Genomic DNA, 26,363 nt, shown 5'->3' with positions numbered 1-26,363 from the left:
AACAGAAACAACAACTTAGAACAGCGCAGAACGAGGCAGTCAAAGGATACAGCCACACGGAGAAGAGCAAGAAAGCAGAGGGATGATCTACATCAGTATTGACAGGAATATCCAAGCTGAGTAAATCAAATCCTGTGCTCCTCTCCTGGCTCTCCTTAATACACCAACACCTCACAGATGGTGGAGGAGATGGGAGAGAGATGGGGGGAGCTGGACACAGCCGCCCTCAGCACTGGGGGCCTGCAGGGCCAGTCAGGCAGAACCACAGCATTGCTGCACCAAGAGGCAGAACAGCACGGATGGCGGAGTAGTGTCAGAAATGCATTCATATGGGGGAGAGCAGAGACATAACATGGAGTACAGTGAGACCCACCAGGTCTGAGGGCAGATCCTGGGGGTCTTTGGAGAGCAAACAGCATCAGCAGAGTTCAGCCATGGCTCTGGGGTCACACCCAGTTAGATTCCCATGTGAGCAGCAAGCAGAGAAGTTCTCAAAGAAGGCAGAACTGAGCTTACCGCCATCACCCTGTCCTCCAGCAACAACAACCACCCACCGTATTTGTTAGCACTGCCTTGTATTATCAGGCCTGTCAGAGCCATCTGTCTATCCACAATGACCTGGCAATGAAAATTCAAAGTATACAGCAAGTGGCCAATCTGATTCCCTATGCGTTGCCACATTAATCTAACAGCTGCATCACCTAACACTGTTGTAGAGAGAATCAAGAATACCTTATATGAAAGCCTGTATTTTTGCCAATCCATCTAATAAATAAAAAATAATACGTGAATGCCAGAAAACGCAAAAATACTGTCTTAAGTAAGACTGCTCACAGTTCAGCTAAAGCTCTTGCACTAAACAGCACAGAGATGGGCTGAGGTCAGTACTGTAGGGGTGACGAGGGGTGATCCTTGGACAAACAAAAGGCTCTTCCAAGACAGTTCCATTAACTCAGTTTAATCTGAAAAGGTTTACCCTGTATCCTAGCTGCCATCCTGCTACACACGTTCAGAGGATGCTGAATTGGGACAGATGCAGCAAACTATACTGAATAAGTCTGAAAATATCTCAAGACTCAAAATGACCACTCCAACACGTCAAGAAGTGTTTCAGTACTTTAAAGAACTGGTTTAGCCTGCAACCATCACTCTTCTGTGGTGTCCCCAGAGAAAAAGGCTTTTCACCTGATCTGCAAGCAGAAAGAAAATGAGATGGCTGCAGAAATGAAGGGGCTCACAGCTCACACACAGGGAAATCTCTCCTCTGAAAAGTCCAACCTGGTCAGCATGGAGCAGGAACTTCCCCTGCCTCCTCTGCTCCTTCTGTGTCCACGGCTCAGAATCTCCAGCCTGACCATCACTGCAGAACACGGAGACTAACAGGCCCGGCTCTGCATGCCCTTGACCAAATACTAGTAATAATAATTTGAGACATCTTATTTATTTGGATTTCAAAGTGCTAACAATATTACTTTTAATGAACAGAAAGAAAGAATGTTGCATTATCCTCCCTTACAAGAACTGCACAAGGCCATCCTTTACATCCTCTTCCTGAGGACTTTCCAGTCTCGTGCAGGTGCTGAGCTTTTTTCCCTCCCATTGGAGGTTCTCTTTCCTGCCCCATCACAGGGCTGAAGCACAACACACTTCTACATTCCTGGGAGCACCGCCATTATTTGTACTTCTGCAATTTGGCATGTACAGGGAAAACTAGCCATCATATTAACTTATGGCACTTTCATAACTACTTGCCACAGCCAGCAAAAGATTACCTGAAGGTAATTATTTCTGGATACACACACCAAAAAATGGCTTGCTTTTGCTCCAGTAATTTTTCAGCTTGCCTTCTCTGCAGAGGGGAGCAGGAGCACTATCTTGGTATGCAAACACAGAGCCCAGACTTGCCTGTATTTATGCACATCCCACTTCTCAGATGTGCAGGGTGCAAACATGCATAATACATATGGGTCAAGTTTGATTGCTTAGGAAGGAGGCAATAATACTGGACTAATTATTTTCCTGACCTGATGGGTAATATTTTATTTAACTCCACACTAGGGAAGCTAAACTAGCTGGCGGGAAAGAGAAAAGTATTCTCAAAGGGATAATGCAAGTTTATGCAGCACCTTTGATTTTGCATACACACGATGATTGAGATAATTTCAAAATATTATTTATTCATTATGTTTTTATTTGGGCTCAGAATGCAAAGGTTCCATTTTCCTATTCCCCTCCCCATGCCTAATATTTGTTACAGTTGCATTTTTCAAACCATTTACTGTCTGGAGGGTAAGTAGAGTGACACTGCTCATAATGTGCAAATAAATGTGAAATAAGCTAGTCAGCTCAAGTGGAATGAATTACTGTCACTGGTAAAATAAGGCAAGGGGGAACGGCTGCCTTGGGAGCTAAAAAAGACTCCAGCAGGTACTGCTATTGAGCGACTGGAATAACACTTACTATGATTTATCAAAGACCACTTGAAAGCACTTCTGAGGCATTAAATAGGCATGAAAAGAGGCTTTAGTGGCAACGGGACTATGCCAGAACTGAGTGATTAGGAAACTCAAAAGCTTGACCCTAACATGCAGCCTACGAACAAGTGACGCCAAAAATCTTCAAAGCCTCGCGCAGCAGAGAGCAGAATACAGTCAATTTTGAGAGAAGAGATGGCCACAAAGCCAGTGGGCGCCCATTACAAAAAGCTGACAGCACAGCTATGGAGAAAGGAGAAAAACCCAGCCCACGATTACCAGCACAGCCACACAGCACACAACCAGAGAACAGCTTACTATAGGAACAATCATGCAAATGAAAAAAATACTGAAAACTTTTTCAGTTGCAGAGTCACAGTGGTTTTAAAAAGGCAATTGGCCGCAAATGCAGTTAATTACAGCAATTCCCCTGCGGCAGTGGCACCACGCAGCCTCAGCCAGACCCAGTGCACAGCTCACCCCGTGCTCCCAGGTCTCCTTTGGCCAACTACTGCTCAGCCTGCTGTCCAGAACAAAGCATACACAGTATACTCGAGTAGCTCCATTTTATTTTCATAACAAGAAATAAGGCAGCCCCTGAGCAACTCACTGAAATGAACACTTGAGGAAGGAAGAAGCTCCATGCGGCAGAGCTCCCAGCTCCACCTGCACAGGTAGACAGGGACTGCTGTGGGTGGGGAAGCTGAAATGGAGAGCTGGGAAGTGGTTGGGGAGCACAGACATTCTCCCTTTTACACTGCCTAATAAACTACACGTTGCCAGCCAACTTTATGATTTTGTGCAAAAAATAGACATCTCTCCCTACTTCTCAGCAAAGATTTAATAGCAGTGAGCTGTAAAGTGGTCTCACATTACTAAGACTTCATTATTTTCACAAAATATACTACTGTCATTTACTTGAACATCATGAAGTATTATCATAAAACAAGTCTCTTAAAGTCATTAGCATGAATTAATGAAGTTCTGCTGTCTATCTAAATACAATTGTTGCTGTTCTAGGTCTTTTAAATAACTAAAAGCCCTCATTGTGCCTGAGACCAAATAATGCCTGAAAAATACATCAAACAAATGCTGATATTGTGAAGCACAAGGCCCACAGCATTTCCCTTATGTTCCCAGGAAGTTCTATAGGAGAGAAGCAGCAGCTCTAATGTCATAATAATGACACTGAAGATACACTGCAGTTGTTTCTATATGTAGCCCTAATGGAGCAGAATCAAAATAACCACCAGGGACCCCTCTCCCAATGGCTGGACCTCTTACCATTAACTCAGCAGGCTCTGTGTGCTGGGGGTCCCGCAGAGAGGAGCCCCCACCTCCTGGTGCTGTGAGGGGTTTTTCTAGAGAGGATTTATTGCAGAGAAGCATCTCCATGGCCATGAACTTCCCAGAGCCATACAAGAAAGGAAACACCCTTCTTGGAGGTGTTCGAGGTGAGGCCAGATGGGGGCCTTGGGCAACCCAATCTGGTGGGGGGCAAACCTGCCCATGGCAGGGGGTTGGAACTGGATGGCCTTCAAGGTCCTTACAGACAAAGCCATGTAGACAAAGATTCTACAATCCTTCTTTCCTGCTTTTCCTGGCATCTGCTTTCCAAATACACAGCAGCTCAAAGGCCACACAAGCACTGCTGGACACCATAGCTGCTTTAAACCGCCATATGTTTGCCCAGCAGAAATAATGCAAAATGCCATATTTCCCCAATGACAATGGTGCTTTTCCAAAGGTAATTACATTGCTCCTTGGGAGGCTAACTAAACTAGGTAAATTAGTTGTGTCTGTCGCTGCTAGGGACAGGTTGGAAGAGCTCCACAACATGTGCAGCTTTAGTTACAACATCTCTGGAAAAGTCCTCAGGGATTGAGAACAATGAAACTGTAATTTAGCCAGTCAGTCAAAAAAAGAGATTCATAGAGACTCTTCTGTGTGCTCGGCTCGCTGTATATTTTATGAGGGGTGCACTTGCTGCCTTCCCTCTCATTCCCCACGCATCAAGCTCACAAAGAGAACAATGCAAGTACAAAGAAAGGGAGGGACTTTATCTTTGTGGCATCACTCGAATCTTGTAATATATATAAACCTCTTTGTAATTATTTGTTTTCAAAGAAGATCCCCATTTTCTGAACACTGAAAACAACGCTAGCTGTTCTACTCATGTAAAGGAAGGCTTGACAAATCACAGTAAGTGAAGGATATAGACTCTGAAGACTCTTTGGTTTCTTTCCTATGATTTCATAGGTAACTTCTGTAACACAAGGCATCGTCTACATGCACTCGTTTTTATATGCTATGGCCAGTACTTCTGCTCTTCCTTCATATTTCAAAAGACAAAGCTCCCACGAATATGCACAGATCTTATAGGACTTGCTAAGTAAGGATTAGCCAAGAGCCTCGCACATGGACACCTCCACCCACAGACCCCCGTATACATTTACATGAATATTGGCTTAGCTGAGAAGTAATAGCAATTAGAATGAATCTGAAGAGAGACAAACTTAAAGTGGTTCCCTGCAAACCCTGTAATTAGATCACCAACAGCTGTTTAGCCTCGTTGACCTTTATCCGAAATAATAATGATTTCAACTGAAAAGGCTTCAGTCCCAGAAGAAATATGACAAAAAGCAAATCATCATGGACCTACATCAGGGAATTAAGCATTATTTGACCATTATTCTGAGTCCTCTCCCGACAAGGCTAAGAGTTATAAAAATAAAATATCATTAGAAAAATTTGGTGAGAAGAAAAGATACAGCATGGGATTGAATGGGGGACTGCTCCTGAATAGAGTTTGTGCTCTTAATCACTGCACTGTCATGCATTTGAAGCACGTTCTGCCATATATGGCAAAACTAGCACGATACAAAATCAGCAATAGAAAAATATGGTTCAAGCAGAAGTCAATACCATACCTCCCCTTTCTCTGAAATTACAATTCAAGTTTTAGACTGCCTTGAAAATACAATAATACCTTGAACACTCCACAGAGAAACCAAAATCAAACGGAAAAGCAAACTTTGCAGAGCTGATGAGAAAGGGGCTGCCCCATCCCTTCTCCTAAGGCTGTAGATGTGCAGAGCAAAGCCTACTTGTGAGCACGATGAACCAGGCTCAGCCTGAACCTGCTTGGCAGCAACACCCAATAAAGCTGATGTCAGATCTGACTGGACTTTAATACGTATAAAGCTCGGCCCAAGGTGTTTTCCTTCTCAGCATGCTGAGCCAAACTAAGTAAGCTGGTCTGCCGCACAACTTTATCCTCTGAGCAACTCCCTTGGCATTTGTTGCAGTGCCTGACCAGTTCTTCTCTTTCTGGTTACTTTCTGAGTTGCATTCAATCCAAATTCATAAATAGATTTGAAATGATTAAAATGTTTTGCTTCATTGAGTTTTCTTGGTATTTTTTTGGTATATTTCCCACTCATTAAACTTCCCCCAGTCCTCCACTCCTAAGAATATATATATGTAGCTTGTTTAGTGCAGGTGGTGCACAAGAGTAGCTAACGCAGCCCATCCCCATCACGTCTTTAGCACTACTCTACATGTCCTGCTTTCCAGTAGCACTCAGGGACAGCCAGATGACCCATGTACAAAGAAAAGCCAAGGAGATCCAGGTCTCCTTCCTTGAGACTGCCCAGATGCAACGTGAGAATCACTACGTCACCATTAAGAAGATTTCAATGGGCTTTAGAGACATGTGATACTATTTATAATCAGCCCTCCTAGACAGTTGTTTGCATACTCCTCCCTGATGCAGTTTCCCTTGAAGAGAGTTGCTACACAATCATTACAAATTGATTGCAAAAGAGCTAACAATCATGATTAAATCATTAAATTCTTGTCTACGCTTCAGAGAGCGGAGAGAAAATTAACTTCCCACCAACCTAATTTTTTCCTGAACATGAAATAATGATTTTCTGCCCGTCTAATTACAAAGCCAACATCTGATCAAGCCGGCATCCAGAGGGGATTATCACATGCACAAGTATTAGACCTCATTACCAGCTTGAGTGCAAAATTATTACATCTTGTAATTGGATGGTGAGATTTATATACAGATCGGCCCGGTTTCTGTAAGATTGTAATTACAAGCTTCGTTGGTTAGCTACTTATCACTCAGCACAGAAGAGAGGAAAATAAGCAACAGAAAAAGCATTTCATTAACCCATAACCCTATCAAGGGAGAACCACTGTAACATCCATGTCTGCATTAGGGAGAACAGCTAAACTCACAGATGAAACAATTTATTATACTCTTTGCAAATGGGATTTCATTTTGTTTAACCCCTAATGAACTATTTTGGTAAACTGCATAAGCAAGCCATCCATTTTATAGACAACTAGGTTCAATATAGTAATTATAAGGGGTAACTGACTGAAATAAATACTCATCTGCTTAGGGGCAAGGTTATTTGATATACAATTGCACATAGATCTGAGCACTCACAATAGGTAAACAGGGAGCTTGCCTGTCACAGAGACTGGAAAACCCCTCACATACAATCAGAACTGGGAGAGCATAAGAAATCCTGCTGGCAAGAGTAAGACATACACACACAAATTACCAAAAAGCTGAGATCATCAGGGTCTGTGAGGGCAGGGCATGTCTGAAAGGCAATTAGAAATACAGAAACATTTCACACTGCTGCAAGCAGCTGAATGGGAGTGGTGTATGAGGAATGGATGTGTTACTTCCATTCAAAAAACATTTTAAATATAATAGTTTTAGGCTTTTTAAGCAGAGAAAAATCAGAATAGTTAGCCTATATCATAGGCCCACTTTGTGCCCATGATATTCACTGCCTTCACTTCCCAGCTCCAACAGTATGATGTCAATGGATGTTCCATCACTGATTTCAATCACCACATGAATCCTGACTTCCTTGGGTATCAAAGTAACAGTTTGTATTTAAGATTATAGCAGAACTTGTCACTTTTTTTCCCCCTCTCTCATTATTTTTAGTCAATATTGCTTTCTTAATTGGGAATAGCAAATCCAGATGTCACTTTTACACACCTAATGCAGAACAAAACCATGGCATCCTATGTTGAAGCCATTATGGCAAATGCTGGGAATCTCTCCTGTATCCAGCAAAGTTTCAGGAAGGCAAAACCTTCCCATTCTGCTGAACTATGAACTATTTGAGTAGTAAACCAGTGGAACAGCCAAAGCAGAATCTGAATATAGAATAAAAGAATAAAACCACTTCAATAATCTGGCTGGGATGAGTCCTGGGTAGGAGGAAAGACTGCATGACACCTAGAACTTTCTACCCTACCCAACACCAAGCCTGGTGAGGTTTGATGTGGTCAGTAGGAATTACATATTACACTGCAAGACAGAGCGATTATAAATTACACTGAAAGACAGAGTGATTCAAAAGGACACAGGTTTTTAAAAGGTTAACATAATATTTCTCAACTCAGTTCACTTTTGGAAAGCAACTTTGATTTCAAAGAGCATTTTTATCATAAGCCTAATTACAGTGGATTTTTATCTCACGTCAGCTGTTAAACTTTCATTGATTTCAGCAGTGCAAGGTAAGCAGCATATCAGGATTATCTGTAGAAAAGGATGATTCCCTGCTATTATTTCCAGTAGTAGCACCCAAAGGTTCCAGCTGGATTGCTCAGTTCTGGGCACTCGACACATACAGATAACAAAATATCTGTGCCAGAGGTCTTGCAGTCTGAAGGAACTGATATATAAGAGAATGAGAGCGACCTACTACCCCGAGGGGTTCTCAGCGCTGTAATTCTTCTTAACACAAGCTGTTTGCCTGACAGAGCCTTTCTTTGTTATTACACTCAGCCTGTATATTAAATATTTCTAAGGCCTTCTGAACTGTACTTGCCTATTTTATATACCTATCCTATCATCCAAAACCATACACAAACAGGAATGAACCCAAGCAATTTTTCTATAGCAAATTAAATAATAATAATAATTATGCTTAAGGAAAAAGAAATGTTTTCCAAAGGAAAAAATTATTTAGGTATAAAATAGAAGGACAGTGTAGCTGTTGAGTGCTATGAGAGAAGATCACAGGGCACACTCAGCACTCTGCCAGAGGACCTCCAAAGCCTCCTGGTTGAGGGAGCATACTGAGAAAGCTTTATGTCTACCAAGTTCTTCTGGATATATTCTTATGGAATAATTACTTGCAAACTACGTTTTGGATTTTTTTCCCCTTTTTGATTGGCAGATATTCTATGCATTATTTATTAAGTTGCACTAGGGTCACATCCTAGCCTCATTTTTACCCCCCGCATTCATTTTTATTTATTATTTGAGCTGTAGTAGCACCATATAGTTCTGGCCATCAGCTGGATCCCATTCTGCTTAGTACTGGAGCGGCCAGACAGAAAGGTAGGGATGCACACTGAGGATGAGGGAAAAACAGCTGAAGATTTTCAGGTGTGAACTCTCAGCTTCTTGCACATTTGTGCTGGACCCATTTTTCTTATAGGATAGGTGCATGGAGAAGAATGGGGAAGTGGAGTGGTGATGGTCTTCTCTCAAAGGTTCATGGAAAACAGCAAGGGCATCATCGCTAGTGATTCTACCAACACAGTCTGCCTTCATGGCCTCATGCTGAGTTATGCATTCAGTGTACAAAACCCAGCATTAAGGCAATAAAACTAATACAGCATTCAGAGATGTGTCAAAAAGCCTTCGGGAGTACTACACATGCTTTTTTCTTTGATATACGTGAGAACATAAATACATCTTCTCCAGTAAATTTTCTTAAAATATTTTGGCAAACAAATTTGGGATGAAACCAGTAGCACCTGCAGGCAAGACTGTGGACTTGGTTGGAAAGGGACAGAAGAGAAATGTATGAGGCAACTCTAGAAAATCCATCCAATTGAGCTGACGGGAAAGCTCAAAGAAGGCAAGTGAAGACAAACCGCTGCTTCTCTTGGATTAGGGCCACACTAGTAGTGCTTTGAGGTCCAGAAGAGCAAGTTCAAGGAGGTCAGAAAGGCTTGTAAGAGCAGTAGGGAGAAGCTTTCAGATTTACTGGGTTAAAGCAGGGTGGAAGAAAGATAGTAATATTGTAAAAATGAGCAGCAGAAGGCAATGTATTTAGTTCTTGTTGCATTTCAGGGAGAAAAGACAACATAAACAGAACTCAAGGGAATACAACAGACAAGAATTAGAGCAATAAAAGCTATCCACACATTCAGAGGTGACCAGACACAAAACTTCAAACTAAGTGCTGGAGATGAGTAAAACCAAACAATTACACAACAAAATCTGGCAGCACAAGAGCCAGCTGTTCCCAAACTGCAGACATCCAGCCTCACTAGGAGGGCACAAGTTGCCCTGTGGGTCCCCAAAATGTCTTTGCTGTCCCTTCCCTTTCCTGCTGGGCCCTCCAGAAACACTTAGAGCTTTGTATTTGGGGCTGTACCTCTTGGTGAGCAAGAGAAGGAAATCCCTACAACTTTTGTTCTGAAGACACAGCAGCTCTGAAGGAAACCAGCCCGAACCCAAGAACGCTCTGCCACTCATTCACGAAGCAATTACAATAAAAATTACTGCAGTTAGCAATGGCAGAAGTGCTACGAGCAAGGCGACCACAGCAAGCAGTTTCCTTTATTCACCACAGCCCCTCATTATGTATCACTCCAAGAAATCCTGCTGCTTTCCCTGTTTGCAAGGGAGCCTCGAGCCTTTTCTCAGCAGCTGTCACTTGGTTTGCAAAAAAAATAAATAAAAAAAGGGGCCTCTCAGCACCATGGCGATTAAATACCATTATAACTTTCCTCCTTCTGCATACTGCAGTAGGCAATCAATATGGGCTTACATTTTATGAGACAAGGAGTTAACTTGTTCAATTACGGTGCAGACAGCTCTATTCTTTTGTAACAAGTAATCTGGGTAGGGAAATCGATACTGACAGGCCCGATGCACGCCAGCTAATTTCATATTATCCTCAGCCAATCGGGTACCTGCGAATAATAGAGTTGTTGTTACAGTTCATTATGGGGAGGTGGGATCAATATCTGTACAATAAGAGGATTGGCAATGCATCTGCTGCAGAAGGAGCCCTGCAGGGGAGGGCAGCCCCCCGCATCCATTTACACAGGGGGAAAACAGGAGGGTAATGGGGGCCCCGAGCCCCGACCCGCAGGTACAGGCACAGGCACCCGGGATGGAGCAGGGCAAGGGTGAGCAGAATGTTAATGGCAGATTAAAGGGCGTGCATATGCTTCTCCAAATGAGATAACGCAGCACAGCCGAGCGAACCAGAAACAATCTATTATTTTTGAAGTGTTACATTAATATACAATGTATGCTTGACAAAATACAGGGCAGGAAGGGAGAGAAGTGGCAGTTGTATTCTGGAGGTGGTGATATATATTATATACTCACGGTATTTCATGGAACATGTTTCTTTGATGATGCAAAGCCCTACCTATGCTAGTATTTATTATGCAGGGTGTGTAAATGGGGCCCAATAAAGGAGATATGCTTGTATTCAGATTAGAGGGTAAGAAAAGGAAGAAGCCTGTGATATGTTTTCAAAACAGCCTGAGAAGTAACACTCTATTTGTTATTTAGGCTGTTCAAGAAATGAAACTAAATTAAATATATATATATACATACATATATATTGACAACGGAATGAGTGGGGTTCTTTTGAAAGAGGAGGATTACTTAAGATAAACAACTCATGCTTACTTTCCTCAGACACAGAACTGGCACCAGCATTGCCTGCAATGACACTCACACCTACGTTTCACCTAACCCCGGCTAGTTTAACAGGTAGCTGAGGTACACATACAGCAGAGACCACCAAGATGGATCAGCAGGTTCTGATCTATCCTCATGCACTCCAGAGGAGAAGTAAATCACTGTATATTAGCTAGGAGCTTGTGGCAGCAGCCAGACTCTGAGCGCCTCTGCAGGTGCCCTGCAATGGGTAAGTAAGAAATATGTGCATTTCTCAGTAAGGGATAAATGGCTCTAACTTGTCCTCAGAGAGCCCTTCTATGTATCAGTGTTACTATTCTCCTGATAGATGCTCATTTCTTGCAGTAGAGTGTCATAAATACAGGTAACTTTTATACCGCAGCTCCCAAGCGGCCATCATTTTAAATCCTGAATCACTGGAGCTCTTCAAAACGTAGTTAAATTAATAGAAGGGTGAAAGAAGGTTTTGTTTCAAATGCTTAAAACCTGTGGAGCTGAAATGCAACATTCTCCCCCTCTCCTGCCACACTGTTTGGGGCTGTGGTGGCAGAACAGATTTTGCTCATTTGGAAAAGGCCAACTCCTCAAACTGAATTCATCTACCAGAAACCAGGCAGATAATGGCTACATTGGGCCAGCTTCAAGCAGGCAGTTCTGAGAAAGCAAAACCAGTGCAGTACTGGAGAACAGGATGGCTCCCCTGTAATAACTGGGGTGGTCACCCCAAAGGAGACATCTCAAGTAGAAAGGGACTCAGCCTGGCACAGCACCAGCTCAGCAAAGCTCATCTGGAACACTGGTTCAGATGAGCCGCTGTGGATTCTCTGCCCATCCCTAGGTAAGATAATTACCTTCCTTTTGTGTGGTTCTCTCAAAATTCAGCTTCACAGTCACTCCCAGCAAGGACCCCTGCTGTGATTCTTGCAACCAAAGCAACACTTGCTGCATTTGTATAATTATGTACCATTTAAAATGTTATTGTGAAGCGATAGCTCCACAGCCCAGCAATAGGTACTGTACCTAAGTATGTCCAGCTGTCAGCTATGCCATTTAGCAGCTACTGAACACTTGGATATATTTATTAAAAGGCACCAAGCAATTCACATTTAATTACTTCGTAAAAGAAACCAAAGTAGCAGTGGAGGAAGAGTTAAATACTGTACTAAAAGGAAGAAGCCACAACTAATCACAATTAAGAGGAAGTCCCAGGCTATTTAAATGCTACAATCCAATTATATCAGGTAAAATGAATTACTCCTTTAATGCTGACTTTATATGAAGATACCTTCTTATTACTCTCATTAATAATCATCAGACATCATTTTAGCCCATATTGGCTGCAATAACATTTCTATTAGCATCATAGTGTAGCAGCGCTGACAATTAAAATAAAAAATAAATCAAACCCAGAAGTGAATAAATGTAATTATAGTTCAGAAAAGAGCTTTTATGACTATTTGATTAGTCAACTGAACAGTACTTATCTTTTAAATCTCAAACTTCAGCTAAATGAAATTTTTAGACATTATTACTGCAGTCCCTGAAAAGCGAAGATACAGGCAGCAGATGTTTTCTAGAGTTATTTAGCTGCCTTAGAACCACTTCATAACACGTTACTTGGGAAGCATCAACTAAAATGGACTTTATATGGCCACATACCACCTGAATACTTGGAAGTATAAGAGACATCCACTAGTGAAATCTGCTGCTGAGGACACAAGCAATCAGGCTCCCCTGGCTGTTCCTCCCCTGGACTCTGTGCACCATTTTATGCCTGAAAGTCTTATCACGACAAAAAAAAATTTAAAAAAATCAAGTGCTACAGCATAAGAACATAAATCATAAACAGTGCTGCCACAGCCTGGATGGAGAGGCCTACCCATGAACAACAAGGGAAGAAGCAAACGTTTTTGGCTCAGAGGATTCCCATGGGATGTAAATAAGGGCCGCAGCACCAGGAGCCATGGCGCACAATGACCAGCTGCAGCTCCCAGCAGAAGCCAACTTGTTCTACCCAAAATCTTGCCAAGAGCCAGGCCCAGCTGCTCCAGGAAAGGCAACTTATTCGTGGGCAGAAAGCAAACGATGGCAGCAGCTTTGCCTATGCCATGCATGGAGAGTGGCCAGCCAACACCAATGTCTGGAAACTTACAAAACAAATGTCTGATCCAATAGACATCATTATCTAATTTTCTATAGGAACATGCAGGATTGTTTCTTCCAGCCTTGAATGTTTGATGCTAAGAATTTGAGAGTAACTCATTTACACAACAGAACATGCAAAACTCTTCTTTTTTCTTTTTAAAACTATTTTGATAAGAGTTCCAATATAGTCGCATTTTTTCATCTTACAGTGAAAACTCATATTTTAAACTCCCTCTAAACTTCAAGAGTTTCATACCCCAGCTGGAAATCTAATCCCCGCTGCTGCAGGAGACCACCGCAACAATTATATCCTCATATTTTCATCTTTTACACCAAGACATCTTCACTAAACCCACATTTTAAAGTAAAGCTTTACTCTCCTCCAGGGATAAAAAACCCCCACAAACAATAACCTCAGTTGTGAGGCACTTAACAATTTTCTTTTCTCAGAAATTACCAGGCAACAAAAAATACTCCACAGCCCAGCCATAAAAGTTTCACATTAACTGCATTTTCAAGGGACAAAAGAACAACTCAGCATAAGCACACGTTATAATATTGTCCTAAGAACTCACCATCAATGGAAAGAAGTATTCATACAAGAAGTTGCTCTCGGGCTGTATGGTCACCCCATCCCACAGTGGTAACTGGGTGCCACAAGCCATGAACAGCTTTCCCAGCCTTCCTCCCATCGTGAGGCCCAGCAATGAGAGGCACTTGTCTGCCATAAAAGCAATTAATGACATTAAAGCCAGGTGGTTCTACATAAGTCACTCCAAAAGTAATGTCTCCTATTTATTTCCATAGACACTACAACAAAAACAAAGAGCACAATACCCCTATTCAACAGAGTATATTCTCAGCATCAAAGGACTATTCCTCAAGGTAGCCACCATTACCACTATGCATTTTCACCAGTGATGAACATGCTGCACTCATGAAACGCATCACCCACCGCCTCACTGTGCTCACATCCTCTGTTTGGCCTCCAGAAACATCCAGCGAAGTGTTGACGAATGTCAGTGAGTGCCTTTTTTCCCCCATGTGGAGGAATTCAGTGACACACCACACCTTTGCTTGCACAGCAATGCCTTTGGTTTTGGTGCTCAGTTTGCTCAGAATTTTGCATCACCGAAGTTTCTTTCAGAAACACCCAAATTCACATGAAAAGCCCTGAGCAGCACAAACAGAAGTACCTGACACACTAAATTTCTGCACCATTTGTGCACTGACTTTTTAACATCTCTAAACAATTTGTTTTCTACTGTTTCCTGGTGCCCTCAAGTGAAAAAAACAAAAACCCATGTTTTAATTTCAATACAGAGAACTCCTTAAGTCCTTGCAGCTTTTACTGTTGATTATTTTATAAAGCCACGGAGAAGAGTTTGCAAGGAACCAATGGGTAATCATTATCCCCATCAGCAATGAGCTGTGACTTGTGTAAATTGCATAATAAATTAGGTATTTTGAGATAAATGAATTTACAATAAACAATCACGGCCCGAAAAGCTTCTTGTCTCCAAAGGCACAAGCTCTGGTTAAAATCAGCCACAGGTAGTTAAGTGATTATAAACTGTAAAAATAAATCAACCTGATATAATTGCTCCAAGGAAAAAATTACCAACATATTTAAAATTTCAGCAGTGCACCTTTTCCCATATCCATTTGGCATTATCTAATTACCTTCACATTTCATTTCCATCAATGATATGACCTGTATTTTCCTTTTATAACTGTCAGGGAGGGGTGGGAGGGTGGAGTGAAGGACCACAGCGATAAATCAACCTCACCATTAGGACCGAAATGGCTCATCGCTGCAGCTCTAAATCCAGGATTTATAAAGATGTCTAGGCCATATAGCACACTTGTGGACACCATAATAAATTCATGAGCACATTGCCAAGGCAAACTACTTCATTATGTGGCAGGCTGCTAGCCATTAATCTAGCAGAGAGAGATTCCTGGGAAACTGAGACTGCCTGGAAATTTATGCAGGCCTAAAGTTACCCATTTCATTATGGATTTAATCTGCTCTTTCTGCCAGAGTGCATGAAAGGTTTTTACAGTTTAGATCAAGTGCTTGTAACTCCCTATTTTATATTATTTCTTCAACAATAATGTCCTAATTTTCTTCTCAAAAACTATTCAAACTGAATGCCTTCACGCTTGCCTTCCTCTAATATTACACTAGATAAAATATTTATACAATCAATTGACAAAGAGCAATTTTTTCCCTTAAATGTTCCATTAACATGTAAATTTTCATATGATCTTTATCTCATAGGCAAAATGTGCTCTGCAATGCCTACCTTCTTCCAGGCAGTTAACCCTTTTGTTGGCTGTAAAGAATCCAGATCAAAACAGATTCAGGGCCTCATTTCTAAAGCCCCTAAAGAGGTCCTGTCTTTAAATTACTATTCATTGAAAAGAGATGTAGCTCCTAAAGCAATTTGCTTTCCTTTGCAGATGGCTCATTCTCTCCCACTCATACACATGCACAAGCAAAGACAGACAGATATGTATTTTTAAGTCTAATTCCTATAACTAAGGTATTTCAAAGCACCATTTTCAACTTCATAATAGACTTTAATAAAGTGTCACTAATGAGGTAGAGTACTCCAGATGATGCTATGACTCTGACACGTGGAATTAGATTAATGAGACCAACTATAAAAATACTCTATGCTGCACTGAGTAATTGCAGATTACCAGCTTCTGTAAATAAAGATTTCTGCATGTTCCAGGTACCCCCTTGTTAATTTATGGCCATCCTGCTTATGCTATTAAGAGAGAAACTGAAGCCAAAACATTGTCAGTGATTTGATTAATACAATGACTCATAAGGAGAAGACCAAAAACAGAAGTTGGAATAATAAATGCATGCAGAAAAGTTTCTAGCATTTCATTTTCTTTTACATTCAGAATCCTTTTCTGTTAGCTCTCTATAACCCCAAGCCATATATTTGGGAATACACACTGATGCCTTGCTGGAAAGGGGTCTGGAAGGCTACGTTTGCATGTCAAGGTGGTTCTCATTAAATATCTGAAGTTAACTTTGATGGATCCTTTGAACCTATGATGGTGAACACTGTCTGTGTCATTCTTCTTACCCAGTTCTGGTAACCTAAAAGCACACAGGACCTACTGGTTAATAAATCCATCACCAGCTGAGGGGCAACCAATTGCCATGATTTTAATAAGACAACTTTATCTTCCATGTCAATCTTAATATAAGTATATATATATAGTATATTTTCACATACATACATATATATATATATATATATAATGGAGCAAGAAAACATGCGAGAACAAGGAACATGTGTAATGCCTTCCTCTTACTAAAACTTTTCATCTTTCCCTTGTCCTGGGTTAGAAAATTGGCAGGTAGTCTCACTCACTTCAGCAAAACAATATTTCCCCCCCCATCAGAATCATTTGGCTTATAGGACAATTGCAACTCCAATATTAAACAGGTGTATTTTGATGATGACTTACCTCCTAGTCTTTCAGATGTGTAGACTTCACGAATAACACTTTCACCCACACTAGTGTATATCTCTGCTAAGACTTAGCTTTTGTGGGATAAAGCTTACACTTGGAATGGAAAACCTGTGAACCACCTATTTGAAAACAGCAACAAAAAAAACCCAAAAGAAAACAAAAACCACAAACACCTTATTTTTCCTTAGCAGATCAACTCAAGTCTACATTGCAGGAAGAAGACCAGATCCAATTTTTACACCTAATAAAGGGAAACTACCTTTTATATAATTCATTATTCTACTGCCAAAGAGAATACTGAACTCAAAAAGTGCATGATCTCCATATCACAGTGGGAAAAAGGTTGCTGTGCAAAGAGATAGACATTCAGATGCAGCAGCTCTTTACATCTCTCTAGCTTGCAGACACATCACAGTCTACCTGAGCTGGGTTCCCATGCCCGTGCTAATCTGCATTTTCCTTTGACCCTCTCTTTCCCCCAGGTATTATCTGCTTTCCTCTGACAATGGAGCAGACATATGTTTAACATGGGGACCAACTCTGTTGAACTGTGATATGAAATTCTCATATGGAATTACACTGATTGTAAAAATACTATAAAACAGCATTAGTTGATCATTTAATTACTAAACACAAAATTACATAATACACACTGTAGTTGGTTGATCTGAGCACCAGAAACTGAATCAGGAACATGTAAGGGCCGAGATGACGACTTTCCTCTGGTTAGTAAAATTTCAGTGTTTCTCCAGCAGAAACAGGGCAGTGTCAACCTTGAGGTTAGGTCTAGAGCTATTTTCATTATTTCTTTTATTAATATTATTAATAATACTTGCCGTTTCCTAAAAGTGTGGAAATTAAGAAGTCTTTCACAGAATTACTTTCAATCTGAAGCAGAAGAGTCGTCCTTAGAAACACTGCTTAGAGCTTTACTGTGATCTGTCACATCAATAACCACAACATCACTGCACTGGTGTCACACAGACCTTTGTAGTTCCAGTTCCAACCAGGACACTTCAGACCTCCAAGAACGGCCAAGACCATCTCCAAACATCACCTGAGATACTCTTGGCACTGCTGACATGACAGCAGACTTATTTTAGGAATGAACAATAATGGCATTCTCTCAAGATAAGAAGATTACTTTTTGCACTGCGGTCATATCTTTCTCTGTCTAATCAATCTACCTTTCACCCTGGGATACATCAAACCCAAAGGAAATGACCCTTCCTTCAGATCTTCACTGTTGCAAAAATAGATCTACAAGAAGCACGGAGGAGAGTTTTTTCTACAGATAATCACCTGGGAGAGAATGAGTTTGTGCAGTTCTGTTTAGTGGAGCTAATGTATGCCATAAAATTAAATTAAGTCACTTCCCAAATAGGTCCTAACATGGAAGACCAGGGTTCTCAACATATAAGGAGGGCACTTCACCTCTGCAAGAAAAAAGTTAAATCAGTTCAGGGACCCTAAAGCCACAATCCATTGAGTTCACCTTGGGTGCAGCTTCTCACAGAAGCATTTTAGAGGCTCTCAGAAACTCAACAGAAAGGTTTCCTTACAGCACTTGTAGTTCTCATCTTCAGTACTTTTGTGGACTTGTGCCTGGGCTACTGCAAAACCCTGTAATGCTGTAGGCTTCTTTGGATACTTTAAGCAAATAAGCAACCAATCTTACACACCCTCTCTTTTTCTTTTAGTTTTTATTTTGTATATGTGTATATATATATAAATACACATATATATGAGATATATACACATATATATACACATATATGCATATATACATACATATATATATATATATATATATATATTTCCCCAAGACTTTGTATGTATCTGGCTATTCAATAAAAATAAATTTCTACCAGAAAGCTGAACAAAATCCAAGGTTTTAGCTGAATTCAATCCATTTAGGCCAATGCAAATACAGGAAATATAATACCGCTTAGCAGTGTAAAGGCATATAAAACCTACAAAATATTTCTGGAGGCAGTGATCCATGCCAAAATGCCAAGAATAATATGTCCAGTAATACACACACCAATTTTTAATGTAGACAACACAATCCACAAGAGTCACATTTGTATATCTAAATTGGTATCACCAGCACTGTCTATTCCAGAGCACAAAGGAGATTAGTTAGAAGCTATGACATACGTATACATCAACAGTGAATTACATCTGAGTAGAGGGAAGTGCTTGGCAATAAGATATGCTTGAAGACAGCCAGCTCGATAAAAATCAAGGCTCCAGATATTCACAGTCGAGAATGATTTCTTCAGTCTTACAACTTGATGAACATACCAGTTGTAATCCAGACTGCAGCCTTCATTAGACAACCCATTAAAAGGAAGGCCAAGACCTCGAGTGCTCTTCCAAGCGCCCAACAATCTGGCAGGCTGAGTAGATAAACAGATTATGTAACATTCTGGCTCATGCCTACCTTGCCCCTCACTTGCCCATCAGCTCGTACCACAAGCCTATGTGCCATAGGCACTGAGTGGAAGCCTACAGCTTCTGGTCCCTATACAGCATGAGAAGGGTACCCATGGTGATTGCCTGCAATGTGTTGACTATAATCATGATTTCTATTTCTCTGATCAGGGTTATGTTCTTTCAGCCAATACTTTACAGAGAAAGATTAACCAGACCTCTCTAACAGTGCAAGAAAATCTGAAATCTATAAGCCCACCAGTCTGGAGAGCTGCAAGCCTTGGCAGCAGGATCTGTAGAGCCACACGCAGAGCTGGAGCATGGTTGGCTCTGAGTGGTACTGTTAGTTTCTTTGTAGCACACCGATAAACACGGCAAAAGATCCGTGCTGTTAAAGCAAGTAACCAAGCTAAAGCAGTTATCTGATGGCAACATATTAATTGTGTTATCCCATCTAAACTGCTCCACTGCCAAAAAACATTTACAAAGATAAATTATACACAGAAAAATAAATAAGATGTGATAAAGCTCTTTTGTCCAGAAGCCCTATCATCTCATCCAGCAAGGAGTGACTCTGATCAGCTCTACAGCGAAGGTACCTCAGGCATTGCCAGCCTCGTCTGTGCAAACTTTGGGGAAAAAAGAGTAGATGATCTGAGCTCCAAGATGAAAGCTGCCAACACTTTCTTACCAGGGGGTAGAAAATCATACAAGCTTAAACACTTCATGTTCAATAAGAGCAGGGCCTTTAAACTGTTGGCACAACTGGTCCTTCAGGTTGCTGAAGTTAAACTACATTGGCATTGCCAGAAAGCAGCAGCAGAGTGTGCCAAGGAGTCAGTCCCTGAGTAGGCTGATGAAATCCAGCACATGCAAGCAGCAACACCAGAAGAGGTGAAGCCACTGAATGGACACGACACTACAAAGAGTAATAAGGCTAGAAAGAATGACTTCTATAATTTCAGGCAATTCCTGGAACAGAAGAAATCACTGAGCATATGAAATGGATATACATAATGTGATTGAATAGTATTATTGAGCTATAAAGTTTGAATGCCAAAGGGATTTGAAACGTGCACCAGATTCTGGTCTTGTGCAAAACAGCATGATTGCAGAATGGCAAATCTTCCTGAGTATTTGGCCTCATACATTTCAATCTGGATCGTTACTTCACAATCATTTACCTCCTGTTGTGTGTGTATGAATGTTAGAGATAACTACTTTCTTCAAAGTGTGTTTTAAAGTGCAAGAGAATCTAATTTAAAGAGACAGAATTTAATCTGTAAATATGTTCAGGCATCTTCTAAGTCAATGCAAGCTGAGCAAGAACAAGTACCAAAGACTGTCACCCTCCTGCCTTTAAAATACCGGCTGTGTTTTATTTTATCTAGGACACAGTGCTGCTAACGTACATATCCATGCACCACACTGTATTGCGACTCAGCCCATGAGGGGAATCCTTAAACGTGCTCATCAGAGCACCATTTGGAATCTTCCATCAGCCACAGCATGAAATTATTAACCCTACTCAGATCTACCCCAATCACAGCCTAGCAAATTTGTTAGAAAGAATGAAGAATGATCTTTCTGCGTTGACTCTTCTTAGTTGAGAGAGCGTGGTTAAGTTCTCCCTGATGCCACGTTTTCTTTTCAGTCACATTAGAGACCCAGCAAAGAGCCTTCCCTAAGAAAACCAACAGGAATGCACCAGGCCACAAACACTTGCTTCCCTCCATGAATGTTTTCTATGAGAAGCCAAGCCAAAGCATCGCTCCCAGCAAGGTCTGTGGATGCTCTCCTCCCTGATGCCATTTGCCAGGTGAGGTTTCCACACTGTGCTTGAAGGCCCCAGACAACGCCATGGCCGCATGTGCTTTTCCAAGGCCACAGTGCCAGGAACTAATGATATGTGAAACGCTCCATCCCTGCAGGTTTTCCTGCTCAAACATCTTCTAAATAAATAAATAATTGAAGACAGTGGCGCGCGCCGCATTCCAGCCCTGAATTCCCGGAGCAGCTCAGGTCCTTAAACTGAGTAATTTGCCTCAGCTTGCGTATTGCAAAACCCATTCAGCAAAAGATTATGGGCCTTTAAGTGCCATCCAGGCCTGAAATATTACTCTAGGGCTTTAGGATGTCAGAATTGAGAATTGCTAGTGAATATTCTGTTCTGGCAGTACTAAAACTATCGTTATTTAGCAACATGGAAGCAGGCAAATGGGGGCAGGGGAGAGAGAATCTGACAGAAGGGAAAGACTATAACTTAACACAAACAGAGGTGCAGTTTTCATATGTGGCCACATGAATTCTTTATGGAATAAAATGCATTTGTGAATCAAAAAGCAGATGCAGATTTATATTCCCACTTAAATCTGCCAAAAGCGAGTAAATGAATACTGAGAGCTCATTTTAGTTCAGGAAACAATTTATGAGGATACATGGGTGGGTGCAGGTACTCTACGTGAGCAGTCCCAAGGGGAATTAGCAGCTGCTTCTGCTCCTTGCAACTAAGAATAAATAGACTAAACTGAAAATTAGCAGCACCTCATTAAATGTAAAACCACCCACATGTAAAGCAACTAGCATTCATCTTTAAAAAATTCAGAAGGCGCAGTATAACATGAAAGCCAAAGGAGCTTTTGTCTTTCCATCACAAATTATTTAGGCTTGGATAGTGGCATCAAGCCAGAGCTCAGAGACGAAGCAGTTTGAGTCACTTTTCCTGGTACAAGGTGCTTTCTGACCTCAGGTCTTTCAGCCCCCTTCAGGGTTCCATAACCTCTGCCCCACCCTCCTCCCTGGTGCAGGCTCACATCCCTGGTCCTGCACTCTGCTTGGGTCCAGGCAGTGCTTTGGGTCCCCAGTTATCTCCAAGAAAGCCCAAAAACTCCCATGAAAATTTCTGCAACACATTTACTACTCTTCCTATAATCAGCCATCACTGGAGTTCAGCTCAGGACCTAAATGCATCCACATACCTAACAGAAACCATTCTCCACGGTGTGGTGTGTGAAAACGTTACTTTGGTACCAATGATTTGCAGCTTCCACTCTAACTCCACTTCCCCTTTTCTCCTGTATCTTAGATGTTAAGGGCAGAATTACTTACAAGCCACTGGAGGAGCAGTTTGAGTTCAGAGCCATAGTGCAGCAGCACCAGCACACATGCAGTTTTAATGGTTTAGAGTCAGAACTTCTGCTCACATTCCCTCCTGTTCTATTTCAGATGGATGGGAGACAAGGAAAGCCAAAGCAGTGGCAAAGGGCTGCCAGTTCTCCTTCAGGGCTTTACAAATGGAAACACCTATTAAGCACCCTGCAGAGCCTCCTTTCCAACAACAAAACCACACTTTTTAAACTTGCGGCAAAGATTATTGGACTTCACTGAACATGGGATATCTTTCATGCATATTCTTAACAGACAGCGATTGCAATGGTTTTGTTGTGTTATTGGAGTATTGATTATTCCGATACTATTGACCTTTAGAGGATACATTTAATTTGTAGGTCGCTATACCCTCCAGTATCACACATGCCTTACAAAACCCAACTTTCCTAAAGCCTTGCCACAGCAGAGATTGCTCCCTCATCTAAAGAGGTCTCCCAGAAAGAGATTTGCTATGTACAGACACTGAGCTACAGGAACCCCAAAGGAAGGGCCATGCCAGGACAGCCATCTTTGGAATTATTTCCCTTCTCATTGAGGTTTTCCTTGGAGAACCAATATCCATTCACTCTGATTAGCTTATGAGATTGAACAGGAGCTACAACAAGTGATTCCTGATCTACACATGCATTAAAACAGAAATACATACAATTATCAAGAAAGCCTAAGATAGAAAATACATTAGGCTTTATATCCAATATTAATCTTCATAAGAGAACCACTAACTCTTAGTTTGATACACTTATCAACAAGAAAGTTATCTCATAGGCTCAACTCTGACTGTGTATTAAACTGAACCACAGAAGACAAGATCTGTTACCCAACTTTCCTGTATTACTGTTGTTTTGAGTTCCCTTTCAAGCCCTACAATAGGCTTTTCAGAAGATTGGTTTTTGACACTATTTCCTGACACCGATGCATCAAAGCAGTTAACCTAGGAGAGGCATCAAGGGAAAGGCACATCTTACAAACCCCTAGTCATTAGCAACATCCTCAGGTGACAGAGAGAGCTAGAACAGTGTCAGCTCCCTTGCAGAGCAGATCCAAGGCATGTGAGTGAAGTACCAATGCGAGGCTCATGTTTTTATTGGGATGGGAGCAGAGGAGAATTAGATGTGAAAAAATACTAGCTTCTATCAAAACCTCCTCTCCCTTTAGTAACTGTTGGAAGCTGTAGGTACAACATGTGAGATGACAGAGTACGAATGCCTTTGCTAACAGGCTGTAAAACAAGGCTGAGAGCCAGGGATTCACAGTGCAGAAGACAAAGTTTCTTGCTAGTCCACAGACATCTTCATTACATGGCTTCACGCTGCATTAACAGCACATGTCTAAACAGACATGATCAGGAGAATCAGGGAGTAACCTAAAACCATTCCTTACAAAAACCACATGTAAAAACTTTCATACCTTTCTACTTGAGAAGTAAATATTTCTGTTTAAAGAAATACGAATAGATATTTGGGGTTTGAGTTTCCAAATATTTACAGATATAATTTTCCTGAGCCCTGTGTTTAACGTTATTGAAGTCACCTACTGTACATTATTGCACCCAGCTGCCTGTTTGCAGGATGAGACCCTTTGCTCACTGCATTCATAAACACAAAGGCCAGAAGGGACCATTACAGCCCGAGCTGACCTCCTGCATAAAACAGGCCTTCAAATTTCAGACGTAATATAATTAGGGTTCTCAGGTTTAACTGATAACAGCAGCAAATACCCCACGGACACTTTAAAAATGTGTCAGGCAAATTTACACATAGAAGGTATGCTTTGATGTGTGTCACTGAACATCACCAGAGCTCAGCTCGTTCATGCCCAGAAGTTCGCCTTTCGTTTGTATTTTAAAAGCTCTTCCTGACAGCCTTCCTGCTCCTGCTCCAGGGAAAGCTGCGAGGACTGTTTATTGTTCTTGTCTTTTCTTAATATTTTTAAGCCCCTCTCCAGGCAATGGCCTAAGATATTTTTCTCTTTGTTATTTACTTGCCAGGAATGACTGTGGAGATGGTGCCTGAGGGTGCCGCAGGCTCTCCAAGGACAACAACTGACACAGCATTTCTATTTTTTAACGCTCACCAATGCCGATAGCCTCAATTATGTTGGTTTTTCTCTATTTTACATACTTAGAGCTAAGTGGCCTCGAAAAATAAAAGCCCTCCAATTAACCCTTGCTAAACTATTTCACTTTTTATTAATATTCAAACCACTTAATCACTTGCACCATCGCTCAGATTGTCTATATTTTTCTCCCCCGTGAAAAAAGTTATTCCCCCAATAATCATTAGTGCCATTAAATTGCAATTCCGTGGAGATGGACAGACCAGATGAATATACCTCTGAGTACAAAAACATAGATGATGATTGGCAAGCTGCTCAAGACTTGAATCTATTTTGGCGTAATTGTGCACGTGATACTGAAGGGTGTGTTTGATAAGGGGTAGGTTATGTGTGTGATAGCATCATGAGATACAGGGTACTCCCACTGCAGAGATAGTCCCACTGCAGAGGTAGTGTGGGCACAAGACTGTGGAAGCCGGTATGGGGAGCTGAAAGCAGCAAAACCACGTGAATTATGTTAGTTCCCACCCATTACATATTCATGAATGGGGGCTGGTATTCATGAATTTGGCTCAGATCAAGCTGCCCTGACTGGATTCAGACTTCCAGCCAAACATTTCTTACAACTAAACATTTTCCTAAATGTGACATGATTTATTTAAAGAGATGTTTTCAAAGCGATCCAGTTACTGAGACTCTATGTATCATATTGCAGCTTTAAAAACTTGGCACTCTCCCTTCTCCCCCCAAATTTGCCCTGGTTATGAACTCCAGAAAACGTAGTTTATGGTGGCACTGCTGAGACACGGCTTCAATTAGGCTACAGTGGGGCTGTCAGGTGCTGCAGCCAATTATCTAAAATGTAAATGTTTTAAGAAAGGCAGCACTTTTTGTCAGGACCAAAATGATTTCCAGCCTCCAGTTCATTGTTTCAGATCCAGAGGCACATAACTCAGAGAAACATGAGGCATACAGTAAAAACATTGCATGTTGATTTACACATTGTATTGACCAATACTATTGGTGAAGTATTTACCTTAATCGATATTAAACGGTCACACCAATGATTTAAACATTGGCTCAACTCAGTCACTATTTTCATTCATAACAATGTGAATACCTGTGAGCTGTTCACTTTTCCTACCAACTTCACCCACCAGGGGAGGAACAACTCCTACCAAACATCCTCTTATCACCAATTATACCCAAGAGTACATAGTTCAGATCTGAGTTCTAAATAGTAAGCTCTGCATCCAGCCAGCACAGATCAGCACATTACAGCCTCAGCTGCTGCACCGAACTGTGGCAATTATAAATACACTGCTTAGTTGTCAGAGTCACGTTGCTATTATTTACAACATGTGTTTAACAGATACATTTGTCTTTTTTTCCCTACAGAGAAATATCTGCTTACTTCATTCACATTTGTATATTTTCAAACATAACCACAATATAGAGGCAAATAATAACAAATTGAGAAAAGAATTTAATAGGATTTCTTGTTGCAAGCATGGCCAAAGCTTTAGCTGCTTTTCCTGATGACCTGCATACACAATTACATGCCTGAGTAACAGATGTAGCTCTTGTGGCCCCAGCACAGAACCATAGCTGACTCTCCATTGGAAACCTGAAGTTGTCATGCTAAACTCCCTATCCCCCCCTACCCCAAGAATGCCTATGCTTTGCTCAGACACCTATTTAATGCTACCTATTTTTGCCCTTGCTGAAATTTACACAAGGTAGACAAGAACTGAACAGGCAACTCTCAACACAACCATGTAATTTCTTCCACTCTCTAACAAGTACAGATCAACAGTATAGCCACCGTAAGCCCGTTTTTAAATATATATTGAATCCTG

General features: G+C 41.3%; 1 long non-coding RNA gene across 1 annotated transcript in view; it reads right to left on the bottom strand.

Moving 5' to 3' along the window:
* Window positions 1-18,661: 18,661 nt before the first annotated feature.
* LOC107319199 overlaps window positions 18,662-26,363 on the bottom strand; it is a 32,057-nt gene continuing 24,355 nt past the window's right edge. Inside the window, exon 3 of the long non-coding RNA XR_001557674.2 lies at window positions 18,662-19,247. This is a non-coding gene — a long non-coding RNA (uncharacterized LOC107319199). The remainder of the gene's footprint in view (window positions 19,248-26,363) is intronic.

The sequence above is a fragment of the Coturnix japonica genome, chromosome 11 (assembly GCF_001577835.2).
Source record: "Coturnix japonica isolate 7356 chromosome 11, Coturnix japonica 2.1, whole genome shotgun sequence".
NCBI classification, from domain to species: Eukaryota; Metazoa; Chordata; class Aves; order Galliformes; family Phasianidae; genus Coturnix; species Coturnix japonica.
The sequence above is the reverse complement of the archived record's forward strand: the minus strand, read 5'-3'. Positions and strand labels throughout refer to the sequence as shown.